The sequence below is a fragment of the Cupressus sempervirens genome, chromosome 10, assembly GCF_028749045.1.
Source record: "Cupressus sempervirens isolate cs-2001-9-10 chromosome 10, ASM2874904v1, whole genome shotgun sequence".
NCBI classification, from domain to species: Eukaryota; Viridiplantae; Streptophyta; class Pinopsida; order Cupressales; family Cupressaceae; genus Cupressus; species Cupressus sempervirens.
The window spans coordinates 415,670,834-415,694,489 of NC_143127.1; the positions used below are offsets into that span (position 1 = coordinate 415,670,834).

The following is a 23,656-nucleotide window of genomic DNA, read 5'->3' on the forward strand; positions in this document are numbered from 1 at the left end:
ACGGCAATGATTAGGTTTATAAGAGACATATGTTTTAAGCGAGAGATTCCTCCATTTTCCTTGAGCTATTTTTTTCCCCCATTAAATCATTTATAGTAAACATCTGAAATATTGTATCCTGGCTTCCCAAGTCTAGTAAATGCAAGGCCATTGATGAATAGGCATTTCTAATTGAAACATTTGTGGTGTTGGAATGAAGTGTGTAACCAAATTCTTTGCCTACTAATGAGCCAATTTGAGGTTTCACTTTACATTGCTTTGTGGACAATTCTATAGTACTTGTTACTTCTGTATCTGAAAAATTTTGTGTCTGTGTACATGTGCACTCTTTCCCAATAGCTTTAGGTTTTGTCTCTTCATCCTAAGTAATTGGCATACCCTAGATGGCACTAAGATAATCATTTTCTTCTGAAATGTCCTTTTCTCTTAGATTAATCTCTCTATTTAGCAAGTTTTCTATATCTTCCTTTGTATATTTAATAGATGTAGTTGGTATCCAATTGCTTATTCATTGTCTTTCAATATTCATGGGAAACTAAGGTATTTTTTTACTTAATAGGTCCTAGGAATCTTAACTAGGGTCCTAGATGGACCCATTTGACCTAAATATGTAAAGAGCAAAAATTGCTCAAAAGTTGCACCAATGTTGCTCAAAAAATTGCTCGAGTAACTTTTGCAATTTTTGCAAAAAATTTGCATATGGGAGTTTGGGAAGTTGTAATTATCCATGCTTGGGTATATGAGCATGGGAAACATTTTTTCGAAGGTTAGAAGGTTTCTAGTTAGATTTTCATTTTCAAGCAACTTTTACAACTTTTGCAATTTTCCACAAAAAGTGCAACTAAGGAAAAGTTTAGTAAATTTCACTTCTAGGACTTGGAAAAGCTTCCAAACTATTAAAAACAACTAAAAACATCTAATCCTAGGCTACCTTGATCAAAAACTCAAAAAGACCCAATTTGGCCTAATTAGCAAATTTTGCTCATATCTTGCACAAAGTGACCTAGGCATACATATCTTGCTCATATTTCTCTCACTGTTCATTGTGAGATTGAACTGTCTATTTTGTTAGATCCAAGTGGCTAGGTAAATCCTATCCCCAAGCTCATCCCATCCTATTGAGTGCTCAAACATTCTCAGGCATGCTGAATTGAAATGTCCCTAAGAGTCACTAAATGCCATAGGGCAATGATCTTTGATGGGGCATATCTCAGAGCTCATGCAAGGTATGGATGTGATTCTAGTTGCTATAGGACTATGTGTAGAGAACTACAATAACATCTCTCGCTTTTTGGAGATCTTACTTTGTTTTGATTTTGTGATGCTATTTCGGGTGATGCTAAAACTCATAGTGTTGGCTAGTACAAAGTTGCCAATTGCCAAATCTCCCTCACCATTCATTGTAGGATCAAATTGTCTATTTCATTAGCTCCAAGCGGCCAGGTAAATCCTAGCCCCAATCTCATCCCATCACATTGAGTTCTCGAACATTCTCGGGCATGCTGAACCGAACATCCCTAAGAGTCACTAAATGCCATAGGGCAATGATCTTTGACTAGGCATATCTTAGAGCTCATGTGAGGTATGGATGTGATTCTAGGTGTTATAGGACCATGTTGCAGAGATCTACAATAACCTCTCTCCCTTTTTGGAGATCTTACTCCATTTTCATTTTGCGATGCCATCTCGGGTGATGTGAAAACTTGTAGTGTTGGCCAGTACAAAATCGCCAACTGCCAAATCTCCCTCACCGTTCATCATGGGATCAAATTGTCTATTCCATTAGCTCTGGATGGCCAAGTAAATTCTAGCCCCAAGCTCATCCCATCCTATTGAGTGCTTGAACATTCTCGAGCATGTCGAACTAAAATGTCCCTAAGGGTCACTAAATGCCACAGGGTAGTGATCTTTGATAGGGCATATCTCAGAGCTCGTGCAAGGTATGTATGCAATTCTAGGTGCTATAAGACCATGTTGCAAAGACCTACAATTACCTCTCTCTCTCTTTTCGGAGATCTTACTCCATTTTGATTTTGCAATGCCATCTTGGGTGATGCTGAAACTTCTAGTGTTGGCTAGTACAAAGTTGCCAACTACCAAATCTCCCTCATCGTTCGTCATGGGATTAAACTATCTATTCTATTAGCTTTGAGTGGCTGGGTAAACCCTAGCCTCAAGCTCATCCTATCCTATTGAGTGCTCAAACATTCTTGAGCATGCCAAACCGAAATGTCCCTAAGAGTCACTGAATGCCATAGAGCAGTGATCTTTGATGGGGCATATCTTGGAGCTCATGTGAGGTATGGATGCAATTCTAGGTGTTGTAGGACCGTATTGTAGAGACCTACAATAACCTCTCTTTCTTTTTGGAGATCTTACTCCATTTTGATTTTGTGACGCCATCTTGGGTGATGTTGAAACTCATAGTGTTGGCCAATACAAAATTACCAACTTCCAAATCTCCCTCACCATTCATCGTGGGATTGAACTATCTATTTTGTTAGCTCTGGGTGGCCAGGTAAACTCTAGCCCCAAGCTTGTCCTGTCTTGTTGAGTTCTTGAACATTCTTGAGCATGCCAAACTGAAATGTCCCTAAGAGTCACCAAATGCCATAGGGCAGCAATCTTTGACAGGGCATATCTCAAAGCTCATGCAAGGTATGGATGTAATTCTAGGTGCTATAGGACCATGTTGCAGATACCTACAATAATCTCTCTCTCTCTCTCTCTCTTTTATGAGATCTTACTCCATTTTGATTTTGCGATGCCATCTTGGGTGATGGTGAAACTCGTAGTATTGGCTAGTACAAAATTGCCAACTGCCAAATCTCCCTCATCGTTCGTTGTGGGATCAAGCTGTCTATTCTGTTAGCTCCAGATATGGGGATGGGGGTACTTAGGATACTTAGGGTGCAAGTACGTGTACGGGTACAACTATTTTTTATAATAAGGGATAGGGGTACTTGGGTATGTCAAACTTTATTTTTAATTATACTTTTATATTTATAAAAAAACTTGAATTTATGAGTCATGAAAATGATTTATCAAATCAAGAATAGTGATAAAGTTTGCAAATATAATGTATTCTTTTCAGTTTTAGATTTGTTATATGTTTGTAATAATAATTTATGATAAATGTTTAGATGCATAACATAGAAGGAAGACTTTAAATATAAACAAGAAGATCATAAATCATATTACAATGACATATTACAAATGATAAATTTTTGGCTTTAATAGTGATAAAGTTTATTGTTGATCAATATTGTATCAAAGTTTCAAACTGATTAGGTATTGAATTAAGCTTGATAAACAAATAACAGAGAAGGATGACTTTAAACATGAACAAGATCATAAATTATGTGACGATGACATATTGGAAATGATAAACTTATGCTTGAATAGTGATAAAGTTTATTGTTAATCAATATTCTATCAAAGTTTCAAACTAATTAGGTATTGACTTAAGCTTTATAAACAACAAGTTGATACACAAACAAAAAACTAAAAATAATAATAATTAGAAATCTCAATCAAGGTCCTTAGCTATGATGCTCTCCATCGAGTACTTGGTACTTGGGATATGTGTACCTGGTACTTGGGTACGTGGGTACAAGTACCCATGCAACCTTGATAATGTATTATGATAACCAATAATGTCATACATGAATGGACATATAATATATTATGATAACCAATAATGTCATACATGAATGAACCTATAATATATTATGATAACCAATAATGTCATACGTGAACAAATGTATAATATATTATGATAATCAATAATGTCATACATGAACAAACATATAATATAAAATGATAACCAATAATGTCATACATTAACAAACACATAATATATTATGATAACTAATAATGTCATACATGAACAAACATATCATATATTAACCAATAATGTCATAAGTCTAATAATGTCATGCATCAAATATATGTCATACATCAAATATAAAATGTCATATATACATCAAATGTATATCGAATATGTCCACTAACATAAAATCCAACATATATGTCCATTGATGCCTATAAATGTGTGTCTATCAACTATATTTTCTCCTTCCCATGAGGGGAAGGAAACAAATCCCTAGAGGTATTTGGTTATCATGTGGAGGGAGATGATGGGGATGATGGGGTCTTCCTCACACACTCACTTGTCCTCTTGTTTAGGCTCTTCTCTAACTCAAGTTGATACAAACAAAGTAGATATGAATCAATAACTATTATATATTGGAATCAAATATATGTACACACAAAATTAATTATTTCTTACCACCATCAAGTAGTCACTCTGTACGTCCACCTCAAAGGCTCATGGACGATTGGGTGTAATAAGTTCCTACAGTAATTCAATCAATATAATCACTTATAAATAATATTATAAATTTTGCTACTAACTATTATAAACAACAACTAAAACTAAAAAAATTCTTTTGTACTTCAATCAATGGCTCTGAACTAGCCATCATTGTAGCAACTCCATGATTGATGGATTGCCAAAGATGAGGAGTCTCAGATGTCAAGAGCTACATGTCATATAATACAAGTTACATGTAACATGAAACATGAAATAGATAAAATCAAATGAATTAAATTAACATGAAACAAATGTACCTCTACGAAGCTTGTATCACATCTAGGCTCATAGTCCCTAGTGAATGTCGATGGTCCAGTAGAGAACTGATGCACATGCATAATTTTTTTTGCAATCCTTCATATGATTACTTAAAAAATATATGTATTAATTTAAATGATTAAATTGATACATACCTCTAGACTCGTTGACAAGACAAAAAATGGGGTTGGGGGATCTCTACTAGGGCTACCAACACTTTGACCCTAAATTTTGAACAATGTCAATACATGCTAATTAATTAGTCATTCACTATACATATGAAATGTAATCAAATTAGTTTATTATAATTGAAATTTACCTATGTGTCAATGCAAAATGTCTCATTCAGGAACTGATCAGTGACTAGCCCATCATACATACTATCCCTAGCATGACTGCCAAATGTGCATAAGGATCCACATGATGTGCACATGTGCCTACGACACATAGAAGGCTCCTCCTCAACTAATGAACTCTTGCAATGAATGGGGGTCTGCATCAAAACATTAATAGTCCCTAGAGTGCTTGCCTCTACATGTTCCTTCACAACTGAAGGAATAATCACATGCTCACCTTGTGGCTTGACAATAGGTGCCCTAACTAAATTAGGGTCACAATGTGCCCCTAACCTCTCAAATGATGACACCCCACCTCTACCCTAAGATTCTAATATATCAAAATAATTGGGGATCTCCCCAAAGACAAATTTACAATACAATTTCTTTAAGAAATACATTGGAACCTCATGATTATTGCAGGGAGGGGCATCAAAGACCATCTACCATCCATCCCAAAAATTATTTCTAATACCATCATGTATGCACCAATGGATAGGGAACCTTTTAGTTGTCTCTCTAATAGTATTTTGTTCACCAGGATTTTTAAACAATGCATAAATGCTACCTTTTGCTCTTTCTTTTTTTAACATCTTGATATGATAATTTATTTGTATAATATCTTCTTTGTTCATCCCTATTAACATGTCAAATATCCAACTGACCACTAACATAAGCTGCATGGGTCATAATGGACTCAAGGGAGGATGCCAATTATGCTCTCATTGGATTGGTTTGTCCACTAGCTTTCAACCTACTAATGAGTGCTTCTAATTCATTTCCCCCTCTTTGTATTTCATTTATTATATTTTTTTGTGTGTCAGGAGGAGGTCTTCCAATTAGTGTAGGTTTTTGAAATTTCTTGCTCTTATTGTGGAGGGTTTTGATTCTCATCTTGTGGAGGGTTTTCATTCAGATTTTGTGGAGGATTTTGGTTTTGATCTTGTTGGGGATTTGCCTGTCCATTATCCACATTTTCTAATAATAAACCAATTGCAATCTAAATAAATAAACAAATTTAAAGAAAAATTGAAAAAATCAACAAAACAATGCAAAAACATATAAAATAGTGCAAAAATAAGAGTAGAAAACATATGACATGATCTCGATCTCAAACTTCAGTGACAAGGAGGCATTTTGAGGAGGTCTGTGGTGAAAGTCTTCAATTCCTTCAACTCATGTACACAATATGAGGAGGAAATCTTGCAAAATGAAATATAAATGAAATGGGTTGCAAGTTTACATCCCATTTATAATTTTTTTTAGTTCTTTAAAGCATGCACATGCTATGGCTTGGGGTTCAAGCCATAGCATGCGCACAATATAGTGCATACGTGCTTTAGAAAACTAAAAAAAAGGGGTGTCATGTTTTTAGCACCACAACTTGGTGCACACACCCCCTACATAAACCTTATATATATATATATATATATATATATATATATATATATATATATATATATATATATATATATATATATATATATAAATGTATATATATATATAACTTCTTTTTAATAACTCTTCTAAGGAGCCCTTTGATATTTTCTTGTTAATTATAGGTCTTTATGAGGGAAGTTGAGTACACTTGGCGCTATTCTTTTTCTTATTTTGAATTAGTGAACCAAGAAGTTGATGATCTTGTTTTTAATTGCCATCTTGAGCTGTAGCTTTAGTTTAAGCTTTCTCTCTTCCCTAGACATATATTCAACTACATTCTTCTTCTTTTCAACTTTTATCTTCCATATGTCTCCCTCTTTCTTTTCATGTTTATTATTTTCATTTGGCTCCTAATATTGGATGTGAAATCAAGCCTTGCTATTAAAATGGAAACACTATATCAAACATCCGCCTTGGCTGTTTAGAATAATTGAGAGCTAGCTAATTGAGAGTACCCGAATTCATACCATCATTGATTACATTATGTAGATACCTCTATTTCTTATCATATATATATATATATATGATACCTCGATGCAAGTTTGGTTTAAGTATGCCAATGTTATTCCTCGAGGCATGTTTATGATACAAAAAAATGAATAATGTTAAGTTTAGTACAACCAAGTTTTATCATTTATATTGAGCTATTTCAGATTAAAAAAAAATTAGATATGCACTGTGTGTATTCTTATTTTTGATTAGCTTAACCTTTACTTTTGATAATACAAACCTTTGATTTTACAAGAGTGAGGTCTTGAGTCACAAAGACGACTTAATGCTAGAAATAAAGTATCATCTTTGCATCAGTTGAGTGTCAACAATGAACTATTAATGGAAGGATTTCATTAATGATTAAATACCAAAGACTCACCCTGGCTAGATGGCCAATGTAAGAGGGTGAAGAGGTAAAAGGAATTCCTACAAAAATAAAGAACATAAATAAGAATTATCATGATAACTTGTTTACTTAAACTTAAAGAACTTTCTAGTAAGCTCATGTTTGTCCAATTCATGATATACCTCATTGTCAAGTTGAGCGGTGGAATTAAGTACCAGGATGCTTAGTGGCTAGACAAGGTGTTCCATGTCTATTTTGGGTAGGGAGGGCCTTTCTCAAATTAGATTATGTGGAGATATTTTAAGGGTCCACGGTTGGGAGGTTAAGCCCCTGACAATGTTTCCCCTCATCACAAGATGTCAGGAGATGTACCGAACAAAGATAAAGTTATGCAATCAAATATTTTTTGGTAACATGTATTTGACTAATATGATGTTTGTACAAGTAGAAGATATGATAGATTGATTTATATCAATGATTCAATTAATTTCCTTTTAAATGAAAACAACTTTTCTTGTCAATAAAATTGGTAACCAGTTAGATCGCTTAATCTTCCAACTGAACATGGAATATATATATCTATATGCAAGAGATATTTTTATCTAATGGATTGATATTTCCCTCTTTCATTTATGTGAATTATGAAAATGATCATATCTTCTAACTGTATGTTATTACCATAGTTAGTGCTCAATAGAATGAAAAGGAATGATAGAGAAGTATTTGATGCAAATGGTATTTGTCATTAAGATAAAGTGGTATAGCTATTTGTTCCTTAAGTGGTATTTATGAACTAACCTAGTTTTTGTAGAAGCATTTGTAGATGGTTTTTAATTTTTGAATTCTACGGTATGTAGATTTTAAATTCCTTGTTAAAATTCATTGACGTTGTCTTCAATTGTTACTTATGAATTTTTTTGTTTAACTGATTGTAACCTTTAATATCATTCACTTGAATGTATCTGTTATAACTATCTTCGTATGAATATGAAGTATTAACTGTATTTCCTTGATATAATATGATGTTAGTTAAGACTAAGGAAAAGTGGATGTTACAATTGTATCCATTGAGACACACCATAAGCTCCTACTTTGTATTGTTTTCATGGTCAATGATATTGTCATCAAATGAGTCATGGTAGATTATGGTTTGAGCCTAAACCTATATACCTTAAAGTTATTAAAATTGGTCTGATATACTGAAATAGTCATAATTCAAGAGATCATCACAATTAACACCTATGAAATGTAACTCTAAGGGTACCAAATTATTTCCAATATAGATTGGCCTAGCAGTTCATGGGATAATTTTCTATGATGTTGATCTTGATCACCATTATTATCCTTCTCAATGACTGTTCAACTCATTCCATGAAGGTCATTCCCTACATACTCCATTAGTGCATCAAATTTTTGTATTGAAAGGAACTGGAATTACCATCCATGTTGATCTATAATCATTCACATACTAACATGCATTGGAGGGCTTATTCCCACATTCAAATCATTTTCCAGAGATTGACATTAGCACTTCTATTGCTAGTTCCTCAAGATCCTATTGTAATCCAAATGTAATCCCCACATCCACCATTTCCTCCATCAAGATCAATAATAGAGGTTGTGGAAAGTACACTCTATTAGATGCATTTGTAGCTAGGCTGGTCCAAGAAAATCTAAAAGCCAAGGGGTTTGGATCCAAAGTCAAAAAATTGACATTTTACAATTGGAATTTTTTGACCTTCCATGAAATGTTAGGATTGGATGTATTCTATATGTTTTATGCAATTTGAGGACTTTTGGAGAAGAAATAAGGATTTTCTGTAAAGCTCTAGGCTTGACATACTAATGTGACAAGCCTTGGTGATAAGGGATACTAATGCACAAGAGACCTTTGAATGTGTGGAGATGGAGAATTGGTATTTTTGGAAACCTTGGAGGTGTGAAAACCCTAAACAAAAATCCTTTTGTCAGTTGAGTTAGACCGATGAAGCCTTTTTGAACTATGTCCATGTGTCCATAGACACCATACCCAAACTAAACATAGTGACTCTAGTTACAACATTCTCAAAAGCTCCCAAAACTCCAAAAACACTCTTACCATATCCACTATATGAAACAAATGCACAATCGTCTTGTAACCACCAAGATCTTGCAAATGGGTCATTAGGCACAACATAAGCATACGAATTTGTTAAATGGGTGAATGAATTTCTGTCTCCTTCAAAATCACCATTACAAAGCACAAAAACTTCCTCCAACTCCTTCAATAAGCATGCTCAAACAAAATAGAAAAATTGCATAAAACCATCACACAAAGGCAACACAAGCCTTAGGAACCACCAAAAAAACAATCTTTTCTCTGATCCAAAGATGATCAACCTTGAGTGGAGTAGTTGAAGCAATCCCCAAGCTAGGCAGTGGGAGCATTGAGCCCAGTTGAAGACCAGAGGAAAGGAATGAAATCCCCTCCCCTCCATAGAGCAATACCCAAAAGAATAACCACCATGAGTCTTCACACAATGCACAACACAACAAAAACATGAGTGATAGATACATCATTCAAAACACACAAATATGTGAGAACCTTGTTCTCTGAAAAGAAATACTAAATAGGTTTGGAAAAGTTGGACCTAAAGAAGACCCCGACAACAACATCATATTATAGGATTAAAACTACCACTATTATAAAAAATGTCTTATAAAAAGATAAAAAAGTGACCATTGATAAATAAAAAACTAGCTTTCATAACCTTACAATAGAAGAAATTTTTTTTTTGCATATTTTTATAGCACAAATAATAACAGTATTGAAATTCATATTTGAATTTCCAAGATATATAAATATCCAAATTAATTATGAGAAAAACATTTAAAACCAGCGTTTCATTATGAAAGATATAGGAAGAATCTTTAAGAGAATTAAAAAACACCATTTATCTCACAAATGTCTGAATGATTGGTAACAAGTTCAATCGAGGGTCCCTCAACCATTTTACTAGTAAAACACGATATTCACTTGTGGTTGGTCCCGTGATTATCGTTTTAGAAACTTCATGGAAATCGATTGTGATTGATTAGTGGCCCAAATAATCCAAGATGAGGTTCCTCGCTGATGCAGTGCGGAAAGAAAAAATAAAGCGAAGATGAAGGGCAAGTCAAGTCTTCGCCCACTAAATAATGCCAAACGAGACTAGACTAAAGTGGTGTAGCTGTGACGTCATCGATATGACATAATAATTCCTTCTATGTACGTAGTCACCGACGGCAATGATTAGGTTTATAAGAGACATATGTTTTAAGCGAGAGATTCCTCCATTTTCCTTGAGCTATTTTTTCCCCCCATTAAATCATTTATAGTAAACATCTGAAATATTGTCTACTGATTGTATTCTACCCCTGATTCAATCTTTCTATGGGGAATATAATGGATATATTTCTAAGAATTCTTTAGTGATATATTAAAATGACAATTAAAACCAATATATTTTCTCTTATTTCAGTTTTTAATTTAACTACTAAATAACTTAAATTTATTTATGAAAATAAAATTAAAAAGTGAATTAAAATAGTTAAATTTATTTGTAATGATGTTTAGTGCACAAAACTATTGTGCCAAGAATAATAAGAAAAAGGGAGGGAAGTCTCACTTAAAAGTGAATTAAAATAGTTAAATTTATTTATTATGATGCTTAGCACACAAAACAATTGTGCCAAGAATAATAAGAAAAGGGGAGGGAAGTCTCACTCCAAGCGCGAAGAGGGAGAGGGAGGGAGGGAGAGAGAGAGAGAGACGATTTGGCATGTGATCATCCTAAGATGACTACATTACTCAATGTAGAGAAGGGGAAGGACCTTCCCATAGAGCCATAAAGCTCATAACATGGAATGTTAGGCACCTTAACACCCCTAATAAGAAACTGATCTTGAAACATTACATAAATACTATAAAAAAAAAATCTTATCAATCCGAGAAGCTAAGTTGAATAAAGAGGAAGAAGAGACATTAAGGGAAAAAATTGGGAATTTGAGACATAAAAGGTATTTGTATTGAAGAAGCTTTTGGGAGATCGATAATGTTGGCCTGATTTTTCACCCAGCTAAAAAATTTGAAATATCTTGTGAAAATTAGGAAGAGAGTATGTCTAGACTGCTTAGGGTTTCTGAAAATGTGTCTTTCCTCATAAAAACCCTAGAAAATAGTCATGTCTTATGATTTTGATGAATTATTCATAAGTTGTCGTGCATACCAAATATGGATATATGAAAAATCTTGTTTATACATTGATATCCCTAAGTCATTTTGATCTATTGTCACTTTATTTTTCATGCCTCTTAAGTCATTTAAGTTGCGATGTTGTAAAAGTCTTTCAAGCGCAACATCATTTCTTTGTGATCACTAACCATTTTGAAGGATGCAAGGATGCGAAATTCGTCATCAAAATGGTCAATGTAGCTTCACAGCTATTAGTGTTAGCTATTGAGTTAAGGGTGTGAAGTAATGGTTAAATGGAGATCACATCATTGCAGATTAATTCTGGCTTAAAGAAATTCAAGTCACGATGGTGCAAAGGGCATAAGTGGTAGTCAAAGTTTGAATCATCGCTTCATTGTAGGCAGTTAGATAAACCTTGAAGTTTGAGTTGTGAAGATGTGAAAGGTAGTAGCAGTTAACTTTTAAAGGTTATTGAATCCTTGCAAGGGGTTAAGAGTAACCTAGGGTTAAGGTGGCGAGGCGGTGAAAGCTTGCAGTCGCACCATTACACGATTAAGTGTTGACTCAAATCTTCAAGTTGCAAAGCAATGATAGGTGAGAGAATAGTCAAGTTAACAGTTGATCGTAGCATCACACGGTTAAGCCAGAAGCTAAGATTTTAAGTTGCGAAACTATGAGGAACATTTGATAGTTAGAAGAAATAGTCATCGCATTGTCGCAAGGGTTTGAAATGAAGTGAAAGCTTAAGTTGCGAAGGTGTGGAAAGTAATCATGCATTCGAGATTCAAACCATTGTAGTGTCACACGAATTTATGATTGACTCAAGGTTACAGTGGCAAAATAGTGAAAGCTTGAAATTGAATCACTTTCGCAAGGTTTAACTGTGGCTGCAAAGATGGGAAGCAAAGTATTAGTTAAACTCAAAATGGTTACCACAACTTTGTGGGTGGCAACATGGTTAAAATGTTTTAACTTGTGAAGTGGCGAAGAACTACTTATTGCACTTTCACAAGGTTTCAAAGATAGTTAGAATTTTGAGTTGCGACATTGCTAAATGGAATAATGGTTAACAAAAAGGGTTTAGCACAACATCACATAGTTAAAGCAAACCTCATGTCTGGCGGTTGCGAAGAAGCGACAAGGTAATTGTTTGAAGCATCGCAAGTGATCGAAGTGTTAAGTCTTAAACCACAGCGAAGATGCGAAGTAATAAGCGAAGAGGTAATCGCCAGAGTGCAGTGGTTAGTAAGTTAAAGTGGTAAGTGGTTGTGAGGTGGTGACAAAGCATAAAAAAAGTGATCACAGTTTTGCGAGCCCATACGGTAAATGAAGAAATGAAGTGGCAAAGTAGTGATTAAAGGGAATTGTAGCTTCGCAGACCAACCATAATAGTTAAGAAAAAGGGAAGTGAAGTTGTGAAACAATAGAGATAGCCCTCTTCACATAGTCGTAGCAAAGAATGAAGGAAGAAAGGAAACCACAGTGAAGCATAGACAAAGTGGTCATCGCATCTTCGCAACTTTCAGTTTTAAAAGGCATGAAAACAATTTTAAAACAACCATATCTGAGTTGGATAAAAAGGTATGAGTTGGATGTAAGAAATATGAAAAAGAAAAGATTTTGCCAGCTTTTCAAAGACTAATAGGTTTTGAAGTGTGCTAATTTAAATGTCATTAATGTTATGCTCCTATTGCAGAGACAGATAAATTCTAAAAGGCATGAAGATTTTCATTACTAGTTGTGTAATTGTTTGAGTTTTTAGAGCAAAATTTGAGTTGTCGAGTTATTTTGAGTGATTTTCTAGCATACAACATTTAGAGTTGATTGAGATATTTTAAAGAAATGGCTCAGAAAGGTGAATTGATTGCACAAGTCCAAATTGAAGAATCTACATCGCAAATGAAAAACCCTAGTTCATTTGTAGAAGAATGGATACACATTCTGTTTGGTTCAACCAATGTACAATCTATGAATGATCATGCCTTCAGAGATCCATTTGTATTTTCCAGAGATGTAGAGTTTCCTGATAGGGACAAATATGAATTGTTCTAGTTCTTTTACAAGAAAAGAACAAAGAAAGTCCCAGTTTGCAACCCTCGGATTAGGAATTTGGGCAAGCTAATTATGCCAAAAGTATTTGTGGATGTCAACCTTGTAAAGTCATTGATAAAGTTTTATAATCTAGTTAGCAAGTCATTCCATAGGAAAGATAGAAGCATCTTCCTAGCTCTAGATAAGGAGACATTCATAGAGGCATTCGATCTAGGAGGCCCAATGTAATTTCCTATTGAGATGAATAAACTAAATGAAAATTTCAAGAGTCAAAAGAGCTTTTATATGGGTAGGGAAATGACAAGGCACATCCCTATGTCTAGAAAAGAGAAGTGAGAAATTCCAAAGAAAAAGGAAGTAGAAATCCTTATGCCTCTTGAATTCTTTCAGAGGAATTTCCAGAATACTATCTTTGGTCTCAAAAAAGTCCTAGGTTCAGATGGAACCATGAATGCTCTGGGAGGACATTATGTCATGGCACTAAATATTCAAGACCCTAACACACATGTTGGGAATGATTATGTGACACACATCATTGAAAAGATCCATGATGAGATCATTGTTGCGTGTGTGTGTGTATATATATATATATATATATATATATATATATATATATATATATATATATATATATATATATATATATATATATATATATATATTGTTATGAGTATGGATGACATAGGGTTATTGTTGCATGTTCTTGATATGGATTCATTTACTATTGATTTAGTGGAGAATTTTTGTGTTATGGATTTATATGCTGCTGCTATTATGGATTTGAGTTCATATGTTGTTGCTGATAGGGTTTGTGATTTTGATATTGTTGTTGATTTGGTTTTCATATATGAGGATGTTATTATGGCTCTTTGTGATGATAAGTTATAGAGATTACTTGTGGAACATTGTGGTTTTTAGTTAATCCCTATGAGTGAGTATGTTGATTGGTTAGATGAGATTCTGATTTTTGGATGGATGAAGCAAAAATGGTTGATTTTTAGATTTGATCTCTTTTCTTTGATGGATTGGAAGCCTTTTGTGAAGATGAAGCTAAGTGCAGAGTTTTCTTTTGGAATCAAAATCTGGGACACATTTTTCTATTTTCCTAGGGAGTTTGATGCAGGAGCATCTGAGGTCTTTTCTATTTACCTAGTAGAATGATGCAGGGGCATCCTTGGTTTCTTAACTTTCCTACTCTTTTCAGAAAGTGGTTACCAAGTGCCAGTCGACAAAGTCACTCTATTTAGTATCGACCAAGTGATAAAGTTCATATGCCGAGTTGGTCAATTTTGTCTATTGGCCGAGTGGAAGTCTTGATTGAGTTGTATTACAGTGTTCATCGAGCTCTGACTGAGTTGCAAATGATGCCGAGTTCCTTTGTCGACCAAGTTACAATTCCAGCGTCGACTAAGTAGTTGTTGGTCTCGAGTTCCAATCTCGACTGAGTTGTGGTTTTGATTGAGTTCAGTATGAACCGAGTCTCTTTGGTGACCGAGTTCTTTGTATGCCAAGTAAGCTAGCAATTCTTTTGATGGTCGATTGTGTCTCGGTCCTTCATTGATCGAGTTGTCTGTGTTTAAATCTAGTTGGAGCCAAACTTTGCATTTAAGTTTGTGATAGGTATTTAATATTTGTTGTGAGCCAACTTGTGGCTTGGTTATGCATTTAATGTTAAGGGTCTATTTAGTTGGTAATTTGTAATAGGCTGACTTATGGCCATGCAAGTATTTAAAGGGGTCTTGGGTATAGTCTTAGACATCATTTTGGGAATCATGAAGAAGTCATTTAGTTGAGGAGTCTTAGCATGGAGTAGCTTGGAGATAGAAGTTCACATTTGAGTGTAAAGATCTGTTCTTCTTTGAAAGATGTATTCTTCTAATCTAAGAAGTCAACAATCTTGGTCTCACTCTCCGAGGGCTCACTTGAAACTCTTTGCTCATGCTGAATTTCTACTTCAACACTCGTCTCCCCACAATATTTCTCTAACATCTCCACCACTAGTCTCATACAAGGCCGAGGGTTTGGGTCTCTGTTCATGCACATCAAACCCACATGCAAGATGCCCATCATTTGTTCCATGCAACTATCTTCCATTGTACCTTCATCCAACACTTCCATCCCTCTTTCATCCATTGATATTGTCTTGTATATCCACCTCATAATGTCCACTCCCTCTCCCAACTTTTCTTCTACTATCACTTTCATCCCCGTCACCAGCTCTAACACCACCATGCTAAAGCTGTACATGTCGCTCTTCTCATTCACCTTTAGCCTCTCCACCTAGTCTACACACAACATTTTGATTGTCAAAAATATTAGGAAAAAAAATCTTATGTTTAGGAAAAATAATTTATGAGAATTTGATGTTAATACCAGGGGCTATATATCCGTGTGACCCTACATAACTAGATACTGTATATTCATTTCCCAACATACGAAGCACCCTCAATGCACCAAAATCCACAATTTTAGCTCCAAAGTTGTTATCAAGAAGGATGTTGCTGGACTTCACATCCCTACGTAGTACTGTAGGATGACAACCATGATGCAAATAACTCAACCCACGAGCCGCATCAAGAATGATCAAAAAACGTGTGGGCCATAGCAGTAGAATTCGTCATTCAGTGCCACTGTGCAGATGGTCAAACAAGTTGTCATTGGGCATGTACTCATATACCAACAGCTTGTAATCCGACTCTTCACTTGATATGCAACAGAGAAGCTTCAAGATGTTGTTGTGCCGGATGAGCCTCAACGTATCCACCTCTACTTTTTCTTGTACTTTCTTTGACCTCGCCTTTTGTCTTCAAACTTCCTATTGATCTGCTCGTGTTCTGGATCTTCTTAACAGCTACTGCTTTCCTATTGGGGAGAATGACCCTATAAACTTTTCCTGCACTACCGGATCCAATCATGTTATCCTCTTTCAAGTTGTTGAGGATGTATACCTCGTCCACATCTACTGAGTGCAATGGAGTCAATTTCCACGACGGTCCATTGCTTGGCTTCCTGAAAAACAAGAAGTAACATAGACAAATGGAGCAACATAACACGACCAGTATAAGTAAAAGTGATACCAGAATGGTAGCTAGACTCTGACATACTAACAACTTATGAGGAGAGGAACACAGCGGTAGCATCAAGTTCTGACCGTCGCAAAGCGTCTGGTTTCCCAGAATGCTTTTCTTGTAAGCCGAATTGTCTAGAGCTTCAGGAATGCGTCCAGACAAGTCATTGTTGGAGACATTGAAAACATTTAGTTTTAGATCTTCCAACTCTGGTGGAATTCCATTGGAAAGAAAATTGTTTGATAGATCTAAGCTATTTATGCATTTAGAACCATTGGGATTTTGCCTGTAAGTCGATTGTGGGCCAGATTGTGCTGACTACTACTTTTGTTTTTGTCATATCTTAAAATTTTGAGCGTAACTAACTTCAAATTCTTGTTGAAGTTTAGAAATTGTTGATTTCAGAAAAAATGTGGCCACTTATACCCCCTTTTGGCACCACAACTTGATGCACTTACCCTAATGTTTTTCCTTCTTGTTCACATCTTCTTAGCACCTTGATACATGCATCAAGAGCTCCCAAATAATTTATGATATTCTATCAAATAGTATCAAATATTTGTGCATCATGTTTGGCATGTGCTTGAATGACTACAATATCAAATAGGTTAGTGAATTCTGCATTAAAATCTTGTTCTGCAACTTTTTCTCTATCCCGTGGATCTGACTCAGTCATCTTACAGTCAAGATTTTCTACAGTCTCTATTTTGCCTCCATTAGAGAGCTTTGTAGACTCTTTACCTTTCTATTTTTCTTCATGATCTTGCCGAGTGATGAGGTCAGTTCAATATGATCATCATCATCTAATCCTATTAATGCTTCTAAGGTAAGGAGTGTCTCAGGTGAACTAGGTACACTAGCTTTTTTCTCATCTTCCTTTTTTTTTCTTCTCCTCTTCTTCTTTTCTTTTCTTTTCTTCTCCTCTTCTTCCTTTCTTTTCTTCTCTGCTTCTTCCTTCCTTTTCTAATTTCTTTCTTTCTTTCTCAATTTTCTTTTGTTCTTCCTACTTCTTTCTATCTTCCTCTTCTTTCTCAAGTTTCCTTTCCTTTTCTTCTTCTTCCTTCTTATTTTTTTCTTTCTCTTCCTTTCTCTTCTTTTCATCCTCTTCCTTTTGCTTTCTTTCTTCCTCTTTCTTTCTATTTTCTTCTTCTCCTAGCTTCTTTTCTCCATCCTCTACTTCTGAGCTAGTATAGCTAGTCAAATTGCCAACATTAGGGCCATAATCCTTAAATGGATATTTTGTTGTGTCAATTGTGACCTTTGTGCTATCAATTTGCATTGTGTCTATGCCAACGGTAATTTGGGACGTTGTTGTTGCTGCCTTATTTAGCTCTACCATCATCTGTATTATGGCTTTCTTTGTTTCTTCATTGACTTCTTGATAGTTGCCTCTCACAATCATTATATTTCTAGTCTTGAAGTAAAATTATAATGGAGAGTTAATAATTATTATGAAATGATTATTAATATCATATAATTATTTTAACAATTATTGTTAAAATTAATTTATAATAGTTAATTTATAAAATTTAAAAAAAAATAATAATAATAAAATTATTTTTAAAAATATAAAAAATAATCTTGATTCTATTTGACTATAAGATATTATTATTTAGAATGTGTAAAGTTATAAATGTAATATTTTTAAAATAGAAAAATATCATTTAATTTAAATAACTCAAACTCATAATTTAAATAGTCAATAAAAACATATTTTTCCTAACTTAAATCTAGTATGTGATTTCATTTTTATATAGCGGAGAAAAAAACACTATGCATAAATGATCTTTATGGTGCTTGTAAAAGTTGCATTGTGAGAAAAGTGTACAATAAAAAGAATTAATTATATAATAAATTTAATAAATAATTAATTTTGATTGGTAAAATGAGAATTATTAATCATTAGTTACCAAATAGTAATTGCAATAATACTATACCTATTGATAAGCAATAATAAATAAGTTGAGACTACAATTTTTTTTAAAACGAAACAATTACATATCATTTCTTTAAATAATTATAAGTAAATATACATTACAAATGTTTTAGAGAATACTTATGTATTTCAAAAATGTATTACAATAATATAGATCCTCTTTAGCCATTGGCTTTATACCTTAAAGGATTTAAAACAAAGAAATAAAAGTAGATGCAATACAAAAATGCACAACACTACATTTATCTTGGTTCACCACAATAGTGGCTACATCCAAACTGCAGAGTATTGGATTAATGTGTAAAAGATAATTATAAATGAACAGGAGTAGCATATTAATAGACTCCAATAATATTACATATGAAAAGTCTGGGAAAACCAAGAGACACACTTATTGGAGGGAAGAATAATGTGACCATTGACCTTCACCATATCAACAATAACTATCTATAGACCTAATCAAGTAGTCTTAACTAACTGATTAACAAGAGGAGATTATCTTGAAATGAAATATAGAAAAGCACAGCATAGTATTGGCGTGGTTACTATAACTGCGCTGATTGCCACCATTTTTTCTTTAGAGGGAATCGCCTTATAAAATGCTACAAATAAAGTCAAGAGGAAGAACGCCACTGCAGTAGACAAAAATGCCTTGCTGAACGATAGGAGGTTCTTTTTATCTATACCAAAAGATCGCCTTAGCCCAAGGATCACAGCAACCATTATTGAAGCAATGAAAGCGACAACCCATCCCACCAGAAATATCTTGGTAGCAATGCCTTTGCCATGATTCTTGAAAATATTCGACACAGCAAATATGAATAAGGTAATTGTAATTGGCACCAAAGAGACAGCTAATTTGAATTTGTCATCAAGGGTATTGTTCAGCTCCTCTTCATCGCTTTCAGAACAACTAACTTCCGAAATGCCATGTCTACTGGCATCCTCGGATTCAGAAAACATTTCCAGATTCTTGAGTGTCGATGTATCATTTTCGTTCTCACATTCGGAGGGTTCACTTGAAACTCTTTGCTCAGGTTGAATTTCTACTTCAACACTCGTCTCCCCATAATATTTCTCTAACATCTTCACCACTCGTCTCATACAAGGCCGATGGTTTGGGTTTCTGTACGTGCACATCAAACCCGCACGCAAGACGCGCATCATTTGTTCCACGCAACTATCTTCCACTGCACTTTCATCCATCTTCCATCCGTCGATATTGTCTTGTATATCCACCGCACAATGTCCACTCCCTCCCCTGACTCCGCTTCAACTATCGCTTTCATCCCCGTCACCAGCTCTAACAACACCACGCCGAAGCTGTACACGTCGCTTTTCTCATTCACCTTCAGCCTCTCCACATATTCTACACACAACATTTTGATTGTCAAAAATATTAGGAAAAAATCTCTTATGTTTAGGAAAAATAATTCATGAGAATTTGATGTTCGTACCAGGGGCTATGTATCCGTGTGAACCTACATAACAAGATACCGTATACTCATTTCCCAACATACGAAGCGCCCTCGATGCGCCAAAATCCGCAATTTTAGCTCCAAAGTTGCCGTCGAGAAGGATGTTGCTGGACTTCACATCCCTGTGCAGTACTGCAGGACAACGACCGTGATGCAAATAACTCAACCCACGAGCCGCGTCAAGAGCGATCCGAAAACGTATGGGCCATTCCAGCGGAGTTCCTCCTTCAGCGACACAGTGCAGACGGTCGAACAAGCTGCCGTTGGGCATGTACTCGTATACCAACAGCTTGTAATCCGACTCTTCACTTGATATGCAACAGAGAAGCTTCAAGATGTTGTTGTGCCGGATGAGCCCCAACGTGTCCACCTCTACTTCTGCTCTTGTACTTTCTTCGAGCTCGCCTTTTGTCTTCAAACTTCCTGTTGATCTGCTCGCGTTCTGGATCTTCTTAACGGCTACCACTTGCCCGTTGGGAAAAGTGATCTTGTAAACTTTTCCTGCGCCTCCAGATCCAATCACTTAATCCTCTTTCAAGTTGTTGAGGATGTATACCTCGTCCACATCTGCCGAGTGGAATGGAGTCAATTTCCACGACGGCCCGCTGCTTGGCTTCCTGAAAAACAAGAAGCAACACAGACAAATGGTGCAGCATAACACGGCCACTATAAGTAAAAGTGATACCAGTATGGTAGCTAGACTCTGACGTACTGACAACTTATGAGGAGAGGAACACGGCGGTAGCATCAAATTCTGACCGCCGCAAAGCTTCTGGTTTCCCAGAATGCTCTTCTTGTAAGCCGAACTGTCTAGAGCTTCAGGAACGCGTCCAGACAAGTCATTGTTGGAGACGTTGAAAACATTCAGTTTTAGATCTCCCAACTCTGTCGGAATTCCGCCAGAAAGCAAATTGTTTGACAGATCCAGGCTGTTTAAGCTGTCGTTCAGAGCCGGCGCTGGGATTTCGCCGGTAAGTCGATTGTGAGACAGATTGAGCTGGGAATCTCTCCCGACAGAAAATTATGGTCCAGCTGGAGAGTACTCATCGAACTCAAGGCCCCGAGCTCACGGGGAATGGGCCCTGAGAGACTGTTGTTGCTGGCTTTGAACACTTGAAGTTTAGTCAGCTGTCCAACTTTTGCCGGGATTCTTCCTTCGAACCGGTTGTTGCTCAGCTCCAACCGAGTCAGATTCTTTGCTTCGCCGATCGCAGCTGAAATTTGGCCTTCGAACTTATTGTTGCTGAGAAACAATTGCTCGAGATTGGAAGAACCCCAGAGCCCAGTAGGAATCTTGCCGCTCAGACGATTGTTGTCGATGTGGAGAATATCAAGAGAATTGCAGTCTCCGAAGGACGAAGGCAGACTATCATTGAATTTGTTCGAAGTGGCATCAAAGTCGGTGAGCGCTCCTCCCCGGCACAGATTATTTGGCAGAGGGGCTTCCAAATCATTCCCCACCACATCAACCAAATAGAGGGGGGAGAATGTACCCAAGCCTGGGGGCAACCGTCCCTTGAGCTTGTTGTCGGAGAGCCTCAAGTAAAGCAAGTACCGGAAACTGCCGAGCTCAGCAGGTATCTCCCCACTAAAATGATTGCTGAATAAATAGAGAGTATCCAAATTTGTCAGATTTGAGATTCCATCGGGAATTGTGCTGTGAAGCTGATTCTCTCTGAGATCCAAACCGGATAAGCTCCTCAGTCGGCCAATGTCGGCCGGAATTCGTCCAGACAAATTGTTGGCGAATACATACAAGATATTCAAATTCTCGAGAGTCATCAAAGTGGCAGGAATAGCACCCGAGAGATGATTCCGCGACAGATCCAACTCTTTCAGCTGTGTTAAATTGCCCAGGAAACTTGGCACTCCGCCCACAAGACTGCAGTTTCGCATCCACAATTGCTGCAGTTGCTTTAAATTACCAATCTCAATGGGAAGCTCACCTGGGCTCAGAGGATTTTTGTCAAGCGTGAGGTTCTTCAGAGACCTTAAATTCCCGACAAACGTAGGGAATGGTCCACTCTAACTATTTTCTTCGAAGAAGAGAGCTTCGAGCTTTGGTAGCATACCAAAGGCTGGAGGAATGGAGCCACTGAACGCATTATATCCCAAGTTCAACTCTCTCAAATCCGTCAATTCGGAAATACGAGTGGGAAGCGTTCCAGCAAAGTGGTTGGTGGACAGATCGAGCTTTTGCAAACGCTTGCAATGAAGTCGGAAATACGAGTGGGAAGCGTTCCAGCAAAGTGGTTGGTGGACAGATCGAGCTTTTGCAAACGCTTGCAATGAAGAAGGGCGTGGGGAAAGGGGCCAGTGAAAGCATTGTCTTGGAGAGTTAAGGAAGTGAGATTAGGAAGGGCGCATATGGCGGAGGTCAAGTTGCCAGAAATGGAGCTCCCCGTGACATCAATAGCCGTAACGGTATTGAAAGCATCACAGGAGATTCCTTGCCAAGCACATGGATTTTCATGTAACTCATTCCAGTCGCTCAGAGCATTCCGCGTGTTCTGCCAATCTGCCTTTTTTATTTTAAGCAGAATGATGCCATCTTGCGAGAGGGAAGAGCAGTGGAGAAGGAAATGAAGAAAGGTGAGCATGCAGCAAAAGCAAGTGAGAACACGGATGGGTATTACTGCTGCCATAATATCTATGTATTTGCCAAAGAAAAAGCTTTCCTTGCAAAAATTTGGGGAAAACTCTCAGATTTAAGGCTCGAAGATACATTGTTTTCTTCGCAAATTTCCACGGGACTTGGAATTTCTTGGACGATCAGATCCAAAAAAATTTCAAAAAATGATTAGTGCTGATTAGTAAGCAGATAGTGAAATTCTTTGATTTCCTGACTATTGTGCTGTGCGAAAAAGACATGAATCGAATACTTTCAAGGTAAGTGCAGAAAAGGAGCAGAGAAAAGTCGACCAGTACAAATGGCAGCGTGCACGACGGTGCAAAATACCGTAAACGACCCGTTAAGAGTAATCGTCAAGTCAATCCACAATTTTAATAATTGTTTGATAAAAACATTTATCACTATAATGTACTAATTAAAATTTGTTTATTGGGTTTTAGTCTAGTGGTGAATGACTGGTTCACAAAGAGCCCACCATGAATCAAATCTTGCTGAGTGCAAGTGCAAGGCTCAGATATCATAAAGGATGAGGCTAGGGTTGTGCCACACAGGGTTTTGACAATGTGGATGCCTTTGAGTCCTTGGCTTTAAGCCAAAGAGGTTTCAAACACCATATCGGGTTTCTAAATTATTTTAGTGACAGCCTTCACTTGTTGGTTAGGATTCAGGCACCATACCTTCACTAGGTTGTCTCACAAATTTGAACCCTCCATAAAAAACAATTAAAAATGTTTTAAATCTTTTGATGACTTGTGACTATATTCTAGTACTACTAGCAAACACATGCGATTGAACATGCAACAATAAGCCGATTGTCAAATTATTGATGGAAAACAAAATGATAAATGAAACACAAATTAGCATTCAATTTTGTGAAGGGAAGACAATATAAAATGTGAAGAAAACATGTTATATAAATCTAAAAAAATAGTTAAACAGAGTAAGGATACAAAACCTGAAAAGTCCATGAGATATGTTTTGAAAAATCTTATAATGACACTTGTTTTTCCCTCTAAAAAGGACATTTTTTT

At 36.1% G+C, this 23,656-nt stretch overlaps 1 pseudogene across 1 annotated transcript; it reads right to left on the reverse strand.

Annotated features, from left to right (window-relative positions):
* Window positions 1–16,210: 16,210 nt before the first annotated feature.
* LOC149534474 (uncharacterized) lies at window positions 16,211–22,766 on the reverse strand (annotated as a pseudogene). Its single transcript, XR_016357528.1, has 5 exons — window positions 22,207–22,766; window positions 19,973–22,129; window positions 19,040–19,884; window positions 16,620–16,827; window positions 16,211–16,520 (listed from the first exon to the last, which is right to left on the reverse strand). The product of XR_016357528.1 is annotated as an uncharacterized LOC149534474 (transcript).
* Window positions 22,767–23,656: the final 890 nt, after the last annotated feature.